This window comes from Berghia stephanieae, chromosome 15 (genome assembly GCF_034508935.2).
Source record: "Berghia stephanieae isolate SIO BIC M18660-M18661 chromosome 15, UCSD_Bste_1.3, whole genome shotgun sequence".
NCBI classification, from domain to species: Eukaryota; Metazoa; Mollusca; class Gastropoda; order Nudibranchia; family Aeolidiidae; genus Berghia; species Berghia stephanieae.
The window spans coordinates 8574153-8591115 of record NC_088374.1 but is presented as its reverse complement, the minus strand read 5'-3'; the positions used below and the strand labels follow the sequence as shown (position 1 = coordinate 8591115).

The following is a 16963-nucleotide window of genomic DNA, read 5'->3' as shown; positions in this document are numbered from 1 at the left end:
ATCACATATGATGCATGGAACCATGAAACTCATGGGAATCCAACACTCATTAACAACTCCCTACCACCCCCAAGCAAATGGTCTTTGTGAAAGATTTAATGGCACTCTAAAGAATATGTTAAGAAAAGTGTCAGCAGAAAAACCAGATGATTGGGACAGATACTTACCAGCAATCCTATTTGCATATAGAGAAATACCCCAAGAATCTACAGGCTACTCCCCATTTGAGTTGATGTATGGACGATCACCTCGCGGCCCGATCAATATAGTAGCCGACATTTGTAAAGGGAATGAGGAGGACAATAACGAAATTATGTTTGCTTACGAATATGTAAGAAACCTGAAAGACAGAATAGAGGACACGTGTAAGCTAGCACAGGAATCCGTCACTAAAAAAGCAGAGAAATACAAGGAATACTCCGATCGAAAAAGCAAGTCAAGAAAATTTGAGATTGGTGACAAAGTACTAATACTCTTACCCGATGACTCGAGTAAACTTTTAGCTACATGGAAAGGACCATTCAGAATAACAGCAGTAAAATCTAATGTTAATTACGAGATTAAAATTAACAACACAACAAAGACATTCCATGCAAATATGCTAAAAAAGTATTTTGATAGAGACACAGTGTCGCAACCTATGTTTACTAATATCGAAGCTTCAAATGCAGGATTAGTCATACCGTTGGTCATGGGACACAGACACCCGAGACAGAAAAACAAACAAAAATCGCACAATTGCAACCACCTAAGACAAAAAAAGAAGTACGCAAAGTACTTGGGCTCCTAAATTTTTACAGGAAATACATTTACAACTTCGCGCACATCGCGACACCGCTAACAAATCTGACAAAGAATGGGTCACCGAACAAAATTGTTTGGACAGAAGCGTGTCAGAATAGCTTTAACCAATTATTAATTCAGAAAAGTGAGTGGAGCAGGCACTTATGTTGGTAACAACAAGATATGAAGTGAGTAGAAAAGTGCCAGAAGACAATAGAGAATAAAAAAAAATTTTTTTTATTCTCTATTGTCTTCTGGCACTTTTCTACTCACTTCATATCTTGTTGTTACCAACATAAGTGCCTGCTCCACTCACTTTTCTGAATTAAAAATTCACCCCATACACCGGAGCATTCTCAATGTCTCAATCGTTTCTATGTTATATGTTTGTGATGAGAATATTGGCTATTAAGCTTAACTGCTGGTCAAAATTACTTCGCGATGGTGGTGAACGAATCGGCGATCTCAAGAAGTGGGTGAGAGAGGGATCTAGAAATGACTTTGGGTTTGAAACGAATATTTTATGTGTTCGTGGATAGCTCACACGGTAGAGCCACGCTCTCACCTGCCTGGCGGAGTTGTCGTACCAATAAGGTCGCAGGTTCAAACCCCACCACCGCCGCGAAAAAAAATTTTTTATTCTCTATTGTCTTCTGGCACTTTTCTACTCACTTCATATCTTGTCTTTAACCAATTAAAGGCATTACTCTGTTCAGAACCAATTCTTAAATTACCCGACATGTCAAAAGAATTTGTTGTAAGAACTGACGCGTCTGATAAGGGCATCGCAGGTGTACTATTACAGGAGCATGAGGGAACTCTAATGCCTTGCTTATATGCAAGCAGAAAATTATTGGACAGAGAATCACGATACTCTGTAATAGAGCGTGAAGGACTGGCCATCGTCTTTGCTTTAAAGACATTCAGCAGATATCTACTGCTAAAAGAGTTTGTGGTCGAAACGGACCATAAACCACTCACGTACATAAGAAATAACAAAATGAATAATAGTAGAGTACTAAGGTGGAGTCTATTTTTGCAAAATTACTCTTTCAGTATCTCTCACATACCAGGCTGTGAAAATATTCACGCCGACCTACTTTCTCGATTAGAGTAAACACGTGAGAAGGGTATAACTTAACCTCCCATGCATACTGTTAGTTACCTCGCAAATTATGCCAAATCAGAACGCACAATTTCGATAATTTTATTTGTAAACATGATGACCCAACTTAATGTAACATTGAGTATTGTTTGGATATATATACCATACCCATTCATGATTTGGGAAATCTTCTCTTTATCTATTATTGTTATGAATTTTCACTCATTTATGATTAATAATTGAAATGTCAATATTCCATTTACATTTTCATTCATTTCATTCAGTAAATTACCTTCATATCATCGACTTAAATCATGCTTCATTGCCATCACTATTGTTTATCACAATGATTTGTAATCACATTGCCATCATGTTGTTCATCACAATGATTTGTAATCACAATCTTTCATTGTTATTGTCACCCATTCATATACCTACGTTAATATAGACATTTCCATGTCTAGTTAATAAATAATTTAATTGTAGCACAAATCATAACAATGGATTAATGCTAGAGTATCATGATAGTAAATTTTCTTCCGTTTGTAAAATCTATCTTTCCCATAAAGGTTAAAGAGTATATTTTAAACGTGGGTGGGGGGTGTCACAGTAAAGGTTGTTCACAATTATCTTATTAAATTTTATTTTATTAAGAACTGAATTCATCTCACTCCAGTTATATTTCGGTAGGCTTAGATAAACTTTACCTTCTAATATTAGATCGTCTTTCCTTTTATAGCCTTCCCTCGAATTAATTTCTAATTAGTGAATACTTTTCGTTCTACATTCTGTCACGTAGCCACTTATTATAAAAGCTGATAGGTCTAACATTCGACACTCACTTTCTCTCCACAATCTATGCCGGACGGCCAGTCGTTCTATTCCTATATATATACTGGAAGATCTTTATCTTTTGGGACTTTGTAGATATTATATCTACACCATTAAGACGCCGGAGCTTTTAACTTTGATTGTATAATCTTCAAGGATCAAACCCGAGCCCGCTGTCAAGGATTACATATTAACCCATTACCAATTGCCTGGAAGTGGAATTTTACGAGTCCGATCCTGTTATCAGAGGAATAGATCATCCAAGCCCATCAACTGCCTGGAAACGTAAACTTACGAACCTGACATATTATCATAAGTTACGTAAAATATTCATATCTCTATTTGTAACTGCCACGATCACTGTTTATCTCTTTTAATTAAATTTCATCATTATTATTATTTCATTGTAAACAAATCGTTAATTGTTTTTCATTTATAGTAACTAGTAAATTCTGGGGCCTCATTCTACATATATCTTTATGCATCGTCGAGTAGCTCTTTACTCACTTGAGACCATGACACTCTCCTTTCTCTCTCTCTCTCTGGGTGGGGATCCTGACCTCTCATAGCGGGCAGGGAGGTACATACTGTGTCTTCTATCCCCTTATATCTGTTTTCCAACATGCTTTCTGTCTTTGTCTTGGAATGAGATTACTTGGTTTTGTCCTGGCTCTGGCCGGAGTCCTAGCTGGAAGGGAAACAATCAAATGCATAGTTATTGTTTTGGGAGATGATATTTTTTTCCTTGTAAATCATCTCTCTGTTATGTATTATTATTTTTATTTTGAATGTATAATGTAAGCATTTGAGTGTATTCCTCTTTGTTGGATTTTGTGCTTGTGTCTGGATGAGAGTTGTAGGTGATTTCAAACTAAGTACATTGGTGGTATGCTCTTGGAATCTACATCTGATCCCTATTTGTTCTCAGTACCCCTTTGTCTTACTTTTTTCTTGGGTGCTTTAATTGTAATTCTAGAACTTTTTACTATCCCATTTTCTTCCTTTTTACTGGCGCTGATATAACCTAAATGTGTTGCAAGCGCCGTAAAACCCTTAAAAACATAAAAACATAAACTTTCTCTCTCTCTCTCCCTCTCTCTCTCCCTCTCTCTCTCTCTCCCTCCCTCTCTCTCCCTCTCTCTCTCTCCCTCTCTCTCTCTCCCTCCCTCTCTCTCCCTCTCTCTCTCTCTCCCTCTCTCTCTCCCTCTCTCTCTCCCTCTCTCTCTCCCTCTCTCTTTCTCCCTCTCTCTCTCTCCCTTTCTCTCTCTCCACCCTCTCTCTCTCTCTCTCTCTCTCTCTCTCTCTCTCTCTCTCAGCCAGGCCGAGGGTACTGTGTCAGTTGGATCCCAAATTTGGCTCTGACATCGTCATATGTGACCCGTCGTCTCAAAACGGTATTATGTCGAAACGAGCCAAATGCCTGAAAGCCGAATTAAATGTTAAACTGGTCAAAAATATAAATTGTTGGCATGAGCACTCTAAAATATGGTATCCATTTTCCTCAATAAAGCATACAAACTCAACACAATCTGATATTATTTCTTGCTATAAATTCAACTTTCAACATCTTAACCATCCCGACTTAATACCGCTTCGAGGCGTAGGGTCACATTTGTATTCTCTGTTTTCATCTGGTACTTCTTCAAACCCTTTATTTCTCATCATTATCGACACTAGTGCCCGCTCCATGTTTTCCCCGAAACTTGTTCTTTAACCATTATAAGCTGAGTGTGACCCGGAAGACCCCGGTTCGAGCCCCACTTTGGGCACTTTCTTTTTTTTTTCCTTGGGCAAGATTATTCACCCCCAATTTGTTCACTTTGGACAATATGGGTGAATCCTGTTGACATCAGACAGATTGTCTATATTACCTCATGGAACGTCTAAGACCTGGGTGCCCATAGTGGGCAGGGAGGTACATGCTGTGTCTTCTATCCCCCCATACCCGTTTTCCAATTGTTTCCTGTCATTGTCTTGGAATGAGATTACTTAGTTTTGTCCTGATCCTTGCCGGAGTTCCTTGGCTGGGAGGGAAACAGTCGAATGTCTAGTTATAGTTTTGGGAGATGATATTTTTTTTCCTTGTAAATCATCTCTCTGTTATGCATTGTTTTATGTTTAGTTTAGATATTATATTATATGATTAGTAAATATTTGAGTGTATTCCTCTTAGTTGGGACCTGTGCTTGTGTCTGGATGAAACTTTTAGGTGATCTCAAACTAAGTACTTTGACGGTGTGCTCTTGGAATCTACATCTGTTCCCTATTTGAACCAATTCCCCTTTGTGTTACCTTTTCTTTTGTGCTCTTATTATAATTCTAGAACTTTTTACTATCCCATTTTCTTCCTTTTTACTGGCGCTGATATGACCTAAATGTGTTGCAAGCGCCGTAAAACCCTTTAAAACAAAAAACAAACAAGCAATGTCTAATGATGCCGAGGCAGGGCGGGTATTTTCTAAATTTAATTATATGCAGCCAAATATGTTTTAACGAGTAGTTCAGCCTTGATGTAGAAAAGTAATAGTAAAAAAAAAAAATATTACTCAAAAAAATATTATAATGCATTGTAAAACAAAAAACTCTTAATTTCATGCTAATTAATAAAGGAACTGTGTTTTCCGTCCACCAGTGGACTGAATACGCAGCATTGAGACAATAATAATAATAATAATAATAATGATAATAATAATAATAATAATAATAATAATAATAATAATAATAATAATAATATAATGATAATAATAATGTCGTTTATATATATATATATATATATATATTTTTTTTTTTTTCGTCCAATCCTCCATACAATAAAGCTCTCTGCTTGTGAACGAACCCGAACAAAGCATTTGCAGTACGTCTGAATAACTGAATTGAATTATCTCTACTATTTGCAGTGCAACTGCGAATAACGAAGACGAACGCTATCTACAATTCGAACTACTATTGCGAATAGAGGAAATTATTATTCGAATTGCTACTGCGAATATAGGAAATCACTATACTGCGAATAACGAAAACGAGCGCCATCTATTTATTCGCAGTACTACTGCGAATAGAGGTGGTCATAATAAATTTCCCACACAGAGTAATTTCCCCTGTGGTACCTTTTGTTTCTATGAAGTTTTGCTTGTGGCTAAACTGTCGTCTGCCACATAAAACAAGATGGTCGCCCTCGGTAAGTTGTTTTTGTTTTCATTAACGATGGTTGCTTTTTCTTCGAACTTCTGGCTTACTTTTATCATATTTTCATATTACAGGCATTGGATCTTATCGATTATAACATGCTACCACTATTGAATGTTCTCTCTTTCGTCTCAAATCGCCGAGATTCCTTAAATTTAGTCTGTCGAATCTGCTTAAAAATTTGTCTTTCAATTTCAACTTTCAACTTTCAGTTTCAGTCTAATAATAAATAGTATAGAGAGACGGGCCAATGGAACCAAAATTGGCACCTTTAAATTGTCCACGATGAATTTGAAAAGAAAATAACTTAAGTCCTACCTTAAAAAGCAGTTAAGATTTGAAAGATGTATTTATCTAAATAAAAATAAACAAACATTCAGAGCTGGAAATTCTGCCTTGGCTTATGAAATGAATTTCAAGTTCGCTGTGATTATCCCCAGACACCTGTCTGGGGATAATAAAAATTTGTTATCCCCAGACACCTGTCTGGGGATAACAAATTTTTATTATCCCCAGACGCATATTTGAAACTCCGCTCTTTTAAACAATTATCCACATTCCAGAATATGGAATGTTTCCAGATGCACATAGATATAAGGAAAGTTAATAAAATATCTATAAAAACATAAAATTAACCAACATTAAAATCAGTTGTTACTACATGTACACAATATGCGTCGACTTCGAAGTGGGTGTCATGGCCGAATGGTTTAGTCGTCTGCCCTGGAAGTTTGACCATAATCGACGTTGTGGGTTCGAATCCTGGTAACGTCACTTTTTTTTTTTTTTTTTTTTCTTTAAATTCCGTCTTCTTTTTACAGAACGTTGAAAGGGATAAATGTCCCATCCATCCTCCCCCACCTCTTTTTTTTATTATTAAACTCTCTCTCTCTCTCTCTCTCTCTCTCTCTCTCTCTCTCTCTCTCTCTCTCTTCTCTCTCTTGTTTTTTTTCTAGTTTCTAGCAAATATATTCGTCCCCACTCCGATCTCAAATAGTGTCTAAAAAGAATAAATAATTAAAAAGCAAACAAACAGAAATATTCAGAGAGCGACCAAATGGTCAGATAGAGGAGAAAAAAAAAAAACAATAATTATTTTAAAAATAAAAACAATAATTGTTTTAAAAATAAAAACAATTTAAGAAATTCATGCTCAGAAACGGAACATTTACATAAAGGTTTAGCAAACAAAAAACTCTAAGGTTTAGGTGGTCAAAATATAAAAAAAAAAAAAGAAAAAGAGAGATTTCCCTCGGAGCAGGGAATAGTGTTAACAATAATAATAATAATAATAATAATAATAATAATAATAATAATAATAACAATAATAATAATAATAATAATAATAATAATAATAACAATTATAATAATAATAATAATAATAATAATAATAATAATAATAATAATAATAATAATAATAGTATGATAATAAGAGTATTAATAATAAAAATAATACTATTATTGATAATAATATAATAATGATTATGATGGTAATAGTAATAATAATAACAAATATTACAATTATTATTATTATTATTATTATTATTATTATTATTATTATTATTATTATTATTATTATTATTATTATTATTATTATTATTATTATTATTATTATCATTGACCAAAACAAACAAAAAAAAAACAATAATAGATCTAGAGCAAATTAAATAATGAAATAATATTATCGGAGAAATAAAAAATTCAACTGATTAAAAAAAAACTCTTGCTCGGAACTCGGAACAAAAGTGAAAACAATGAAAATCAATTGGGAAGAAAGAAAGAAAAGTAAAAAAAAAAAAAAATGAGTGGGGGGGGGGGGGGGGGGGGGCGGTCGCGACTGGGTCGAATCTGTGCAGCTAAAAGGAGTAAAATGAAAGGTGGCCTTACCCACTGAGCTGCCTGTCCACACCGCTATCGGATTATTTTAAATTCATATATGAGCTAAACATATTTCCACCATTTTTGCTTCCTTGTTTTGCTACGGTAGTTATTTTCATCTCTGATTCGAATAAAAATATGTTGTTGGATCTAGTTTTGTGGACGTGTGATACTAAATTGTATTGTCTTGTGCGAAGCAGACAGGAAAATAACAGGTGTGGGTTTTGGGCTTTGGGGCAAACAACACCATGGCCTAGGAATTCGTCCGCGACATAAAAATTATTCCGGTCGTCCCCAAAATTGTGGCCAGAATGAGCAAATTATAGAAACAAGAGATGATCAATAAAGTTAACAGGTAGGTTGGTAATGAAAATTTAAATGGTTGGTGGACTATGAACAGATTTGATGATTAACAACTTTCTTCCTGGTTGAAAATAAAAAGTCGAATTGCCAGTTTGACGTTTTCAGATCAAAGTAACAAAAGAAATTTCATTGATCCATTTGCTTTAAAATATTTTTTAAAAAAAGAGCTGGATTTGACATTTGATCACTATTTACTTTCATCTTGTGTTAAATATCACTTGATATATTAACTGTTTTGGGACACAACCACTAGTATTTTTTCCAGAATATTTGGTATTTTTCACGCCTAGTTTGGCATTTTGCATAAAATCTTTCTGCCCACTTGCTACATGCGTCTGGGGATAGTATCCTCAGACAGGTGTCTGGGGATAACAAAAAATGGTTATCCCCAGACACCTGTCTGGGGATAACAAATTTTTATTATCCCCAGACAGGCGTCTGGGAATAATGACAGCCTTTCAAGTTATTGAAGTTATTGTTTGAATCAAACTTCTTAGTTTGAAATTATTTCGTAATTTTCATTCCTTGCGATATCTTCGTTGTCAATCATCATTCAAGGGTTGTTGTTGTCTTTAAAAAGACCAGTTTAAAGAAAGTTTTATAAGGAAAAGATTGCGGAAGATGTGTCACTAGAGAGTCGCGCCTTTGGTGTGCCAACCTCGTTGAAAGTCCAATTCGCCTTGAGCATACATTCACCTAAAAGAGAAATATTTAAAAACTAGAGAGGCGAGCCGGGGTTACCAATACTTAGCTTCTTTAACCTTACCAATCATTCATTTGGACAGAAAAATATTTTAAAAACTTAACGCTTACCGTCAAAAACAGTTTAGATTTGAAGATGCATTTGTTTTCTATCAAAAAACATTCGGTACTAGACAATCCTTGATGAATTTCAAAAGTGGTGTTTGAAATTATATCGTAAATTTTTTCATGATTCATTCCTCGCGAAATTGTGGAGGCTGACGTCTGTTCCAATGGTGCCCGTCGCAAAAAAAAACAAAGATTTAAAAAAAAGTTTATTGAGAAAAAGGTACGGAAAAAAGTATCCCTAGATAGGTATGCAATTTGGTGCATAAGTGCAGTAAAAATTGTTGGGCAAAATGAGTTCGTAGCGGATGCGAGACTGTGTGTGTGTGTGTGTGTGTGTGTGTGTGTGTGTGTGTGTGTGTGTGTGTGTTATTTAAAAAAAAAATCAAAACAATTTTAACCATTAATGGCGAGATTCCATCTTACACTCCCCAAACTCCAGATCTTAGTCTTAATGTTATCATTAAAAGACAAGCTTTGCGATTTATAGTTTAATTGAAGCCAGAGTCGAAATATACTCTTACTACTGCTCTCTTGGTGGAAACGATTTATTCTGCATAAGCAATCTGGAGAAAAAAATCAGTGTCACTGTAAAAGGTTAAAATTTCACGAAGTATGCACCGTGAACACCGCTGTAACAATCCTTTGATCTACGTCATCAGGCAACCCATTGTTTCTTTCATCTTTTCCCATTCCCCCTTACTATCCCCCCATCCCCCGCCCATCTCTCTCTCTCTCTCTCTCTCTCTCTCTCTCTCTCTCTCTCTCTCTCTCTCTCTCTCTCTCTCTCTCTCTCTCTCTTGTCATAATGTTATCCCTTCCCTTTCCCATCTCATTGTAAAATGAAAACGTTCTGCCGTTTGCAGATACATGTATGATTGTTTTGTTTTTTCTCTCTCACTCGGCTAGGATTAAAAACCAAGACATCGGGTAATTGGTGTCTAATGCCAAAGTATAGATTCTCTCTTTGGCCAATTTAGTCATACATGTGGCAGCCCAGCTATTTATTATGTTCTGCCTATAACACACAATAAGTGGGATTTTGGGGGTGGGTACGAAAGAAATCAAGTCATAAGTAACCGTGCACAAGAGCTTGGGAATTGGTTTCTGAGGGTCTTGCAAATACCAAATATTTTATGGAAAGGTCTTTCGAACTCCAAGACGCTATCTGTGGTGGAACCAGGATTCTAACCCACAACGTCAATTCTGGTAAAACTTCCAGGGCAGACGACTAAACCATTCGGCCATGACGCCCACTTCGAAGTCGACGCATATTGTGTATATGTAGTAACAACTGATTTAATGTTGGTTAATTTTTTATGTTTTTATTTTATAGATATTTTATTAACTTTCCTTATTTCTATGTGCATTTGGAAACATTCCATTGTCTGGAGTGTGGATAATTGTTTAAAAGAGCGACGTTTCAAATATCTGTCTGGGAATCACGAAATTTGGTTATAACGAATTTGCATTTTCCCCAGACAGGTGTCTGGGGATAATGACAGCCTTAAAAAATACCTGCCAATCTACCTGTTGAGGTCAACTCAAAACGAAATTTTGTTGTTTACACGGTTTTAAGTTAAAGGAAATGCCGTAAGTAAGCATTCATGGACTTCCTGTGTTGTTTTTACAGTGTCACGTGACCATTTTGAGAAATTTGTCGTCTGCTACAAATAATTAGACTGGTGGGGGGTAGATATTTTCGTTAGACCGGTGGGGGGTAGATATTTTCGTTGGAGCATTAAAAAAGTGAGTATTATATTTCTTGTACTCTTAGAGAGGCCTAGGGTCCACCAGCAGTCAAGTTGATTGAATAAAAAAGGAAAAAGGTCTTTTTTATCCGCCGCCACCACCACCGCCGTGAGATGGGAGGGGGGGGGATATGCATGAAGACGAAAGGGAGACATGTCGCTTGGTGACGTAGAGCATGTCAATGATGCTGGCAGATGTTCTTAACCCACAGCGAAGCTAATTTGTTGCTTTCAGATAATAGTTTGCTTTTATCTTTATTGTTGTTAACGAAGAATACAGCGTTTCCACCAAGAGAGCAGTCAGAATATCGCAACTCGGACTTCAATTGTCTATAATTGTTTTGCCGTTACTTGTCTTTTGATGAGAGAAGATTTGGTGTTAGGTCAAAGATTGAATTTCGTCTCTAAAAGGTTGCATTGTTACTGGGTTTTCTCTCTCCCTCCGCCTCCCTCCTCCCTTTTTTTTTTCTCCTTTTTTTTTACAACTTAGTATTGTTGATTGCTATTTCCTTTTTTATGATTAGCAAGTGCCGTAGGAGTCTCACAGGATGCAGGAGTACTGCAATTAACCCTTTGCCAGTGACACTGATTTTTTGTTTTCAACTAATAGTCTCCACTTATATTATTTTTTAACGCAGAAAAAAAAAACCTTTTCCACCATCAGAGCAGTCAGACCCAGGTGTAAAATGAGTGCTTGGCCGTTAACAGCGTTGTCTCTGAAAAAATGTAATATCACCTAAAAGGCGTTATGTCCCGTCCTACATGTTAAATGTTGCTGTTGACCAGGGACCCCTTGTAAAGCACTTTGAGCATGTTAAGTGGATTTTACGCTATATAAAAGCTCAATTAATTTAATTTATTGTCATTGTTCAAATGGCTTCTTTGGATTAGGCTTACCATGGTTTTGGCCTCCCAATTCCCCACCCCTCAAAGCAGATACTAAAATATCTCCATTTCTGTAAATTGATGAGAAGTTGTTGCAATAAAATTAGCTAATGATGGGCAATTCTATATAAACATGTTACAACAAAATAAGCAGATGATGGGCAACTCTTTATAAACGTATAAAAATGCGTCCATTTTTTATATAGATTGTATGGTCAAACTGCTGAGGCTTTCTAAATATTCCGACTATCACAGCCAACATCCTGGGTGGGGTTCCTGACCTCTCATAGTGGGCAGGGAGGCATTTACTGTGTCTTCTATCCCCCTTTATCTTCTTTCCAACATGCTGTCTTTGTCTTGGAATGAGATTACTTGGTTTTGTCCTTTCCCTGGCCGGATGCCCTTGCTTAGAGGGAAACAGTCAAAATGGAGCGACAGTTTTGTAAATCATCTCCCTGTTATGCGCTGTATAATGTTTTGATAACATCAGAGGCTCCTACCCTTCCGCTTTTCGCGGAATCATTCCGCTTAATTGGTCTACATTCCGGAATCATTCCGCTTAATTGGTCTACATTCCGCGATTCCACTCTCAAGGCAAAAATTCCGCTTTTCAATCAAGAAAAATAATGATAATCAAAAAATGTTCGCTATGGTTTGTTTCATCATCATCCTCTACAGTCAATCAACACACATTTTGTGTGTCTGACTATTCCCTTCATAGTCTGTGCAGTTGATGCCAGATAATATTATATTTGAGGGAGGGGGTGGGGGTAGTCAATGACCGAAGTATTATTATTATTATTATTGTTGGCTCCACAATGTGAGGTAAATTACCTAGTAATATTATATGTTGGCTCCAATCAGTAGTATTATTGAGTAGGCTTCTTTCCCTATTTAATTTTAGCCCTGGTGTATTTGTGTGTGTGTGTGTGTGTGTGTGTGTGTGTGTGTGTGTGTGTGCATGTGCCGGCACGTGCATTTGTTTGATTAGGTGTGTGTTCTGACAAGGTTAAATCCAACCATTTAATAATTTGCTCTGAGACTGCCAGGGCCTGTCTCCTCTGTTATTATTTGACCCCCTTTTTAGTCTTTAAACAGTAGTCAATTGTTTTGCTCTGTTTTTTTTGTTTGGCAGCAGCAAGTCCTTTTTTTTAGATGCAGCTCTGTGTTGGTTTTGATTATGATTTTTTTGAAAAATAAAGTAAGCAATCTATGGCTGGGATTTAAAGCTTTCTTTGGATGTATTATTTAACAAATTATTGCTGAAAATGAATGAGTTATTATTATTACGGAGATTGCAAAGCATTTAGCCCACCCTTCATATTAGTGAAAAACGGTAGTCTGATTACTAAGTGAAATTGATTTGAGAAGTAGTTAAATATCAACTAAAATTGGCAGATTACAAACTGATTTATTTAGATAGCTACTGATTTAGAATAATTCATACATTTACTGATAATAATAACAAGAATTGAAGTGAGTAGGATAGTGCTAGAAGACAAGAGAGAATAAAATCTTCATTGCAGCGATGGGGACTTGAACCTGCAACCTTACTGGTATGACAACTCCGCCCTGGCCGGGGAGATCATGACTCTACTGTTTGAGGTTTGCATGACCCCCCCCAACAAGTTGCTGCAAACTCTATGCAGTGATGCCAACCTTACGTAAAAAATGCGTATTTTTACGCATTTTCATTCATTGTACACATTTTTATGAGGATTGTACGGATAATTTAATTTCTATTATTTAAGCATTTTTAGCATTTATGCACTTTTTGGTGTCCTTACGCACTAAATGTTTCTTGACCCATCAGAATTATACATGGATCTGGAAGTTGATACTATTTATCATCTATAAAGTGTAGTATGGTCTAATTGCCCATTATCAGATTTAGTGCTAATTATCGAGTTTGCAGAATGTTACGCATTTTTTCAAAATCTTACTCATTTTGGCTCTTCATTGTACACATTTACATGGGCTAGGGTTGGCAGCACTGCTCTATGTCTATCTAGAGCCACTCTCCTCTGAATTCTTGAGGTCACAGTTTCAACACACACAACCGCTGCAAAGTTAGTTGGCCACATTTAAGCTTAATAGCCAATATTCTCAGCACGAACATGTAACATAGAAACGATTGAGGCATTGAGAATGCTCGGGTATTTGGGGTGAATTTTAAAATCAGAAAATTGAGTGGCGCAGGCATATAATAATTGTACCCTCGCCTCAAGTTTAAGGTCAGATAAATAAATGACAAGGTTCTCACAAAGTCAGGGAAATCTGAAAAAGGTTGGAGATTTGATGGTTTTCTTCTTAGGCTATTCATCTTAACAACGCCACTAACACATTATCTCCTTTGTATGTAGTGTTTCATTCATCCTGTTTTGTTGATAAAGGGGAAACCCGAAAGATCCATTTTATCTGTTTTCGTACATTAAATTGAAGCTTACATTCAATTTCACATTGTTATGTATTTTTTTAGGAATCACTCATTTGTGTACACGGGTATTTCACATTGTTATGTATTTTTTAGGAATCACTCATTTGTGTACACGGGTATTTCACATTGTTATGTATTTTTTAGGAATCACTCATTTGTGTACACGGGTATTTCACATTGTTATGTATTTTTTAGGAATCACTCATTTGTGTACATGGGTCCTGAAGTGGTCAGGAATTTATTCTAGTTTACATTTTTTTTTTCTAATCCGCGAACAGTAATAATTTTGTTGATAGATGACAAAACTTTCTCGCATTACCACTGCGCCACACAATGCCTCAGTTTGTTATCGCTATAAAGAGAAGTCTTAATAATCAATGTCGTTATAGTCATGCATGATTAAACTCGCATAAGAATACAAATGTGATACAAACTCATGGAATAAAATAATATTTAAAAAAACAAACACACAGCTCTCCTGCAAGATACTGTGTATATAGCAGTAATCAAACTTGCATAGCTATTGAAACTCATTGAAGGTGTTCCCCCCCCCCCCCCCCCCCCTCCCCGTCACACTTCATTGACTAAGGACAATTTGATCACCAAAGGAGTTTCAAGAACAATATGGCCCTTTCTAGTTGTCAGATTCGAAACATTATTTAAAAATTTAAATTTTACATTTATTTTTTATTTAGCGCGATATACACTAAATGTGCTCAAAGCCCTTTACCAGGGGTCCCTGGCCAACAGCAACATATAGGACGGGATATGACGCCCTGTTAGGCGATTTGTATTACAATTTTTTTCGGACAGAGACAATGCTGTTGACGGGCAGGTACTCATTTTAAACCTGGCTGAGTACAGTGAGAGAATGTGAGTAAAGAGCCTTCACCAAGGACTCAATTATGTGCCAAGCGAGACTCGAACCCAGGGCCTTCTGATCCGAAAGCGAGTGAAATAAGAAAGAAAGAACATTTCTTGTTCCACAATTGATATTGTTTTTTATATGCGGAAAACCTTATCTCTAATGATATTCATTTGTTGTATAGTGTGCCAAAAGGTCATATATATATAGGTTACCTACCCTCTTAATATGATGCAGAATCATGATGGAACAAATGTGTTAGTGCGGCTATGTGGTCTTGTGGTATGACACTCGCTTTCGGATCGGAAGGTCCTGGGTTTGAGCCTCGTGCTTGGCGCAGAGTTGAGTCCTTTGAAAACGCTCTTTACTCACTTTCTCTCACTGTGCTCAGGTGTAAAATGAGTACCTGGCCGTAAACAGCGTTGTCTTTGTCCAAAAAATTGTAATATCGCCTAACAGGCGGCATGTCCCGTCCTACATGTTAAATGTTACTGTTGACCAGGGACCCCTTGTAAAGCGCTTTGAGCACGTTAAGTGGATATTGCGCTATATAAAGCTCAATTATATTTTATTTATATTTTACTTTAGTGCATGACACAATCAGTGGGACGGTGAAAATTTTGGATTTGCATATTTTTTTTCATTTTCTGAAAGAATATGTTCACCAGGCCAGAGCATTTTAATCTTTATTTGAAGTAAATCGAGTGATTTTTCATGGTTATGGTCAGATGTATGGGAAAGTATTCAGCAAATTTTCCCAAATTTCATACTTTTTCAACAACAAGAAATGAAGTGAGTAGGAAAGAGCCAGAAGACAACAGTCAACTTGACTTGCTGTAAAAGTGAAATTAAGCTTTGATATATCCCATAGATGTACAAAAAAGGTTGATTTATGACAAGAACTCATTTTGTATAAAAATTGACCTTCTAACTAAACTTGGCATTATCTCAGTTCAAACCTTTTATCATCCGACTGATTATGTCATTCAATAGATAGAATGCGCTTGGCCAAGGAGTTCACAACATTGCCATCCGGAAGTATAACGGACCAACACACAAACTCTGTGTAACCATGAGCTTTTATAGTCTGGTTAATACAGTTTAGTGAGTACAACTCACAAACGCGGATGGCAAAAACAATAACAAAGGCCTGAGTGACGTCATTTGCATACTATCTATAGTATAATGATAATAAGTAGTAGTAGTAAGCCTCGCAGTCCAAATGACTCTCTCTGAGAATTGTGTGATTCAGTCATGGTCGATAAGTGTAGCTGCCCTCTCCATCCATGTTGTTAATCGTTCCCATTGGTCACGGTCCTGGGCCAGAGTTTTGAGGCTGTCAAGATCTTGTTGTGACTTTGGTACGGAGGGCACTGGAGTATTTCTTAGATTGTGTCAGTCACTGTAACAAATATGTAGAACAGTGGATTTGATCAGAAAAAAGCAAGATTCATGTTACTTGTCTTCTTCTCATAACTTTTTAAAAGAAATAGAAGACAAAGATTGTCTCCTGATATCATTTTTGTCTTTACTTTCATTAACCGTTGGGAAAAAAAAATTAATTAACAATAAAAGGAATATTTCTAATGACTGTCAGCATTCCATACATTTTATAAGTTAGAAACACTTAGGAAATAGGAAACATTCCTGCAGCTATGTGGTCTTATGGTATGACGCTCGCTTTCGGATCGGAAGGTCCTGGGTGCGAGCCTTGCTCGGCGCATAATTGAGTGCTTGGAAAAGACTGTTTACTCATATTCTCTCACCATACTCAGGTGTTAACAGCGTTGTCTCTGTCCGAAAAAAATTGTAATATCACCTAACAGATGTCATGTCCCGTCCTCCATGTTAAATGTTGCTGTTGGCCAGGGACTCCTTGTAAAGTGCTTTTTTTTTTTTTAAATTGAGCTTTATATAGCGCACTATCCACTAAATGTGCTCAAAGCGCTTTACAAGGGGTCCCTGGTCAACAGCAACATTTAATATGAAGGACGGAACATGACGCCTGTTTTTACGATATTACAATTTTTCGGACAAAGACAAATGGCTAGGTACTCATTTTACACCTGAGT

At 36.4% G+C, this 16963-nt stretch overlaps 1 protein-coding gene across 1 annotated transcript in view; it reads left to right on the top strand.

Annotated features, from left to right (window-relative positions):
• The first annotated feature begins 5860 nt into the window (after window positions 1-5860).
• Window positions 5861-16963, top strand: part of LOC144960651 (alpha-1,3-mannosyl-glycoprotein 2-beta-N-acetylglucosaminyltransferase-like) — a 77427-nt gene continuing 66324 nt past the window's right edge. Inside the window, exon 1 of the mRNA XM_078893923.1 lies at window positions 5861-5897. The gene's annotated coding sequence lies outside the window, so the exon portion shown is untranslated. The remainder of the gene's footprint in view (window positions 5898-16963) is intronic.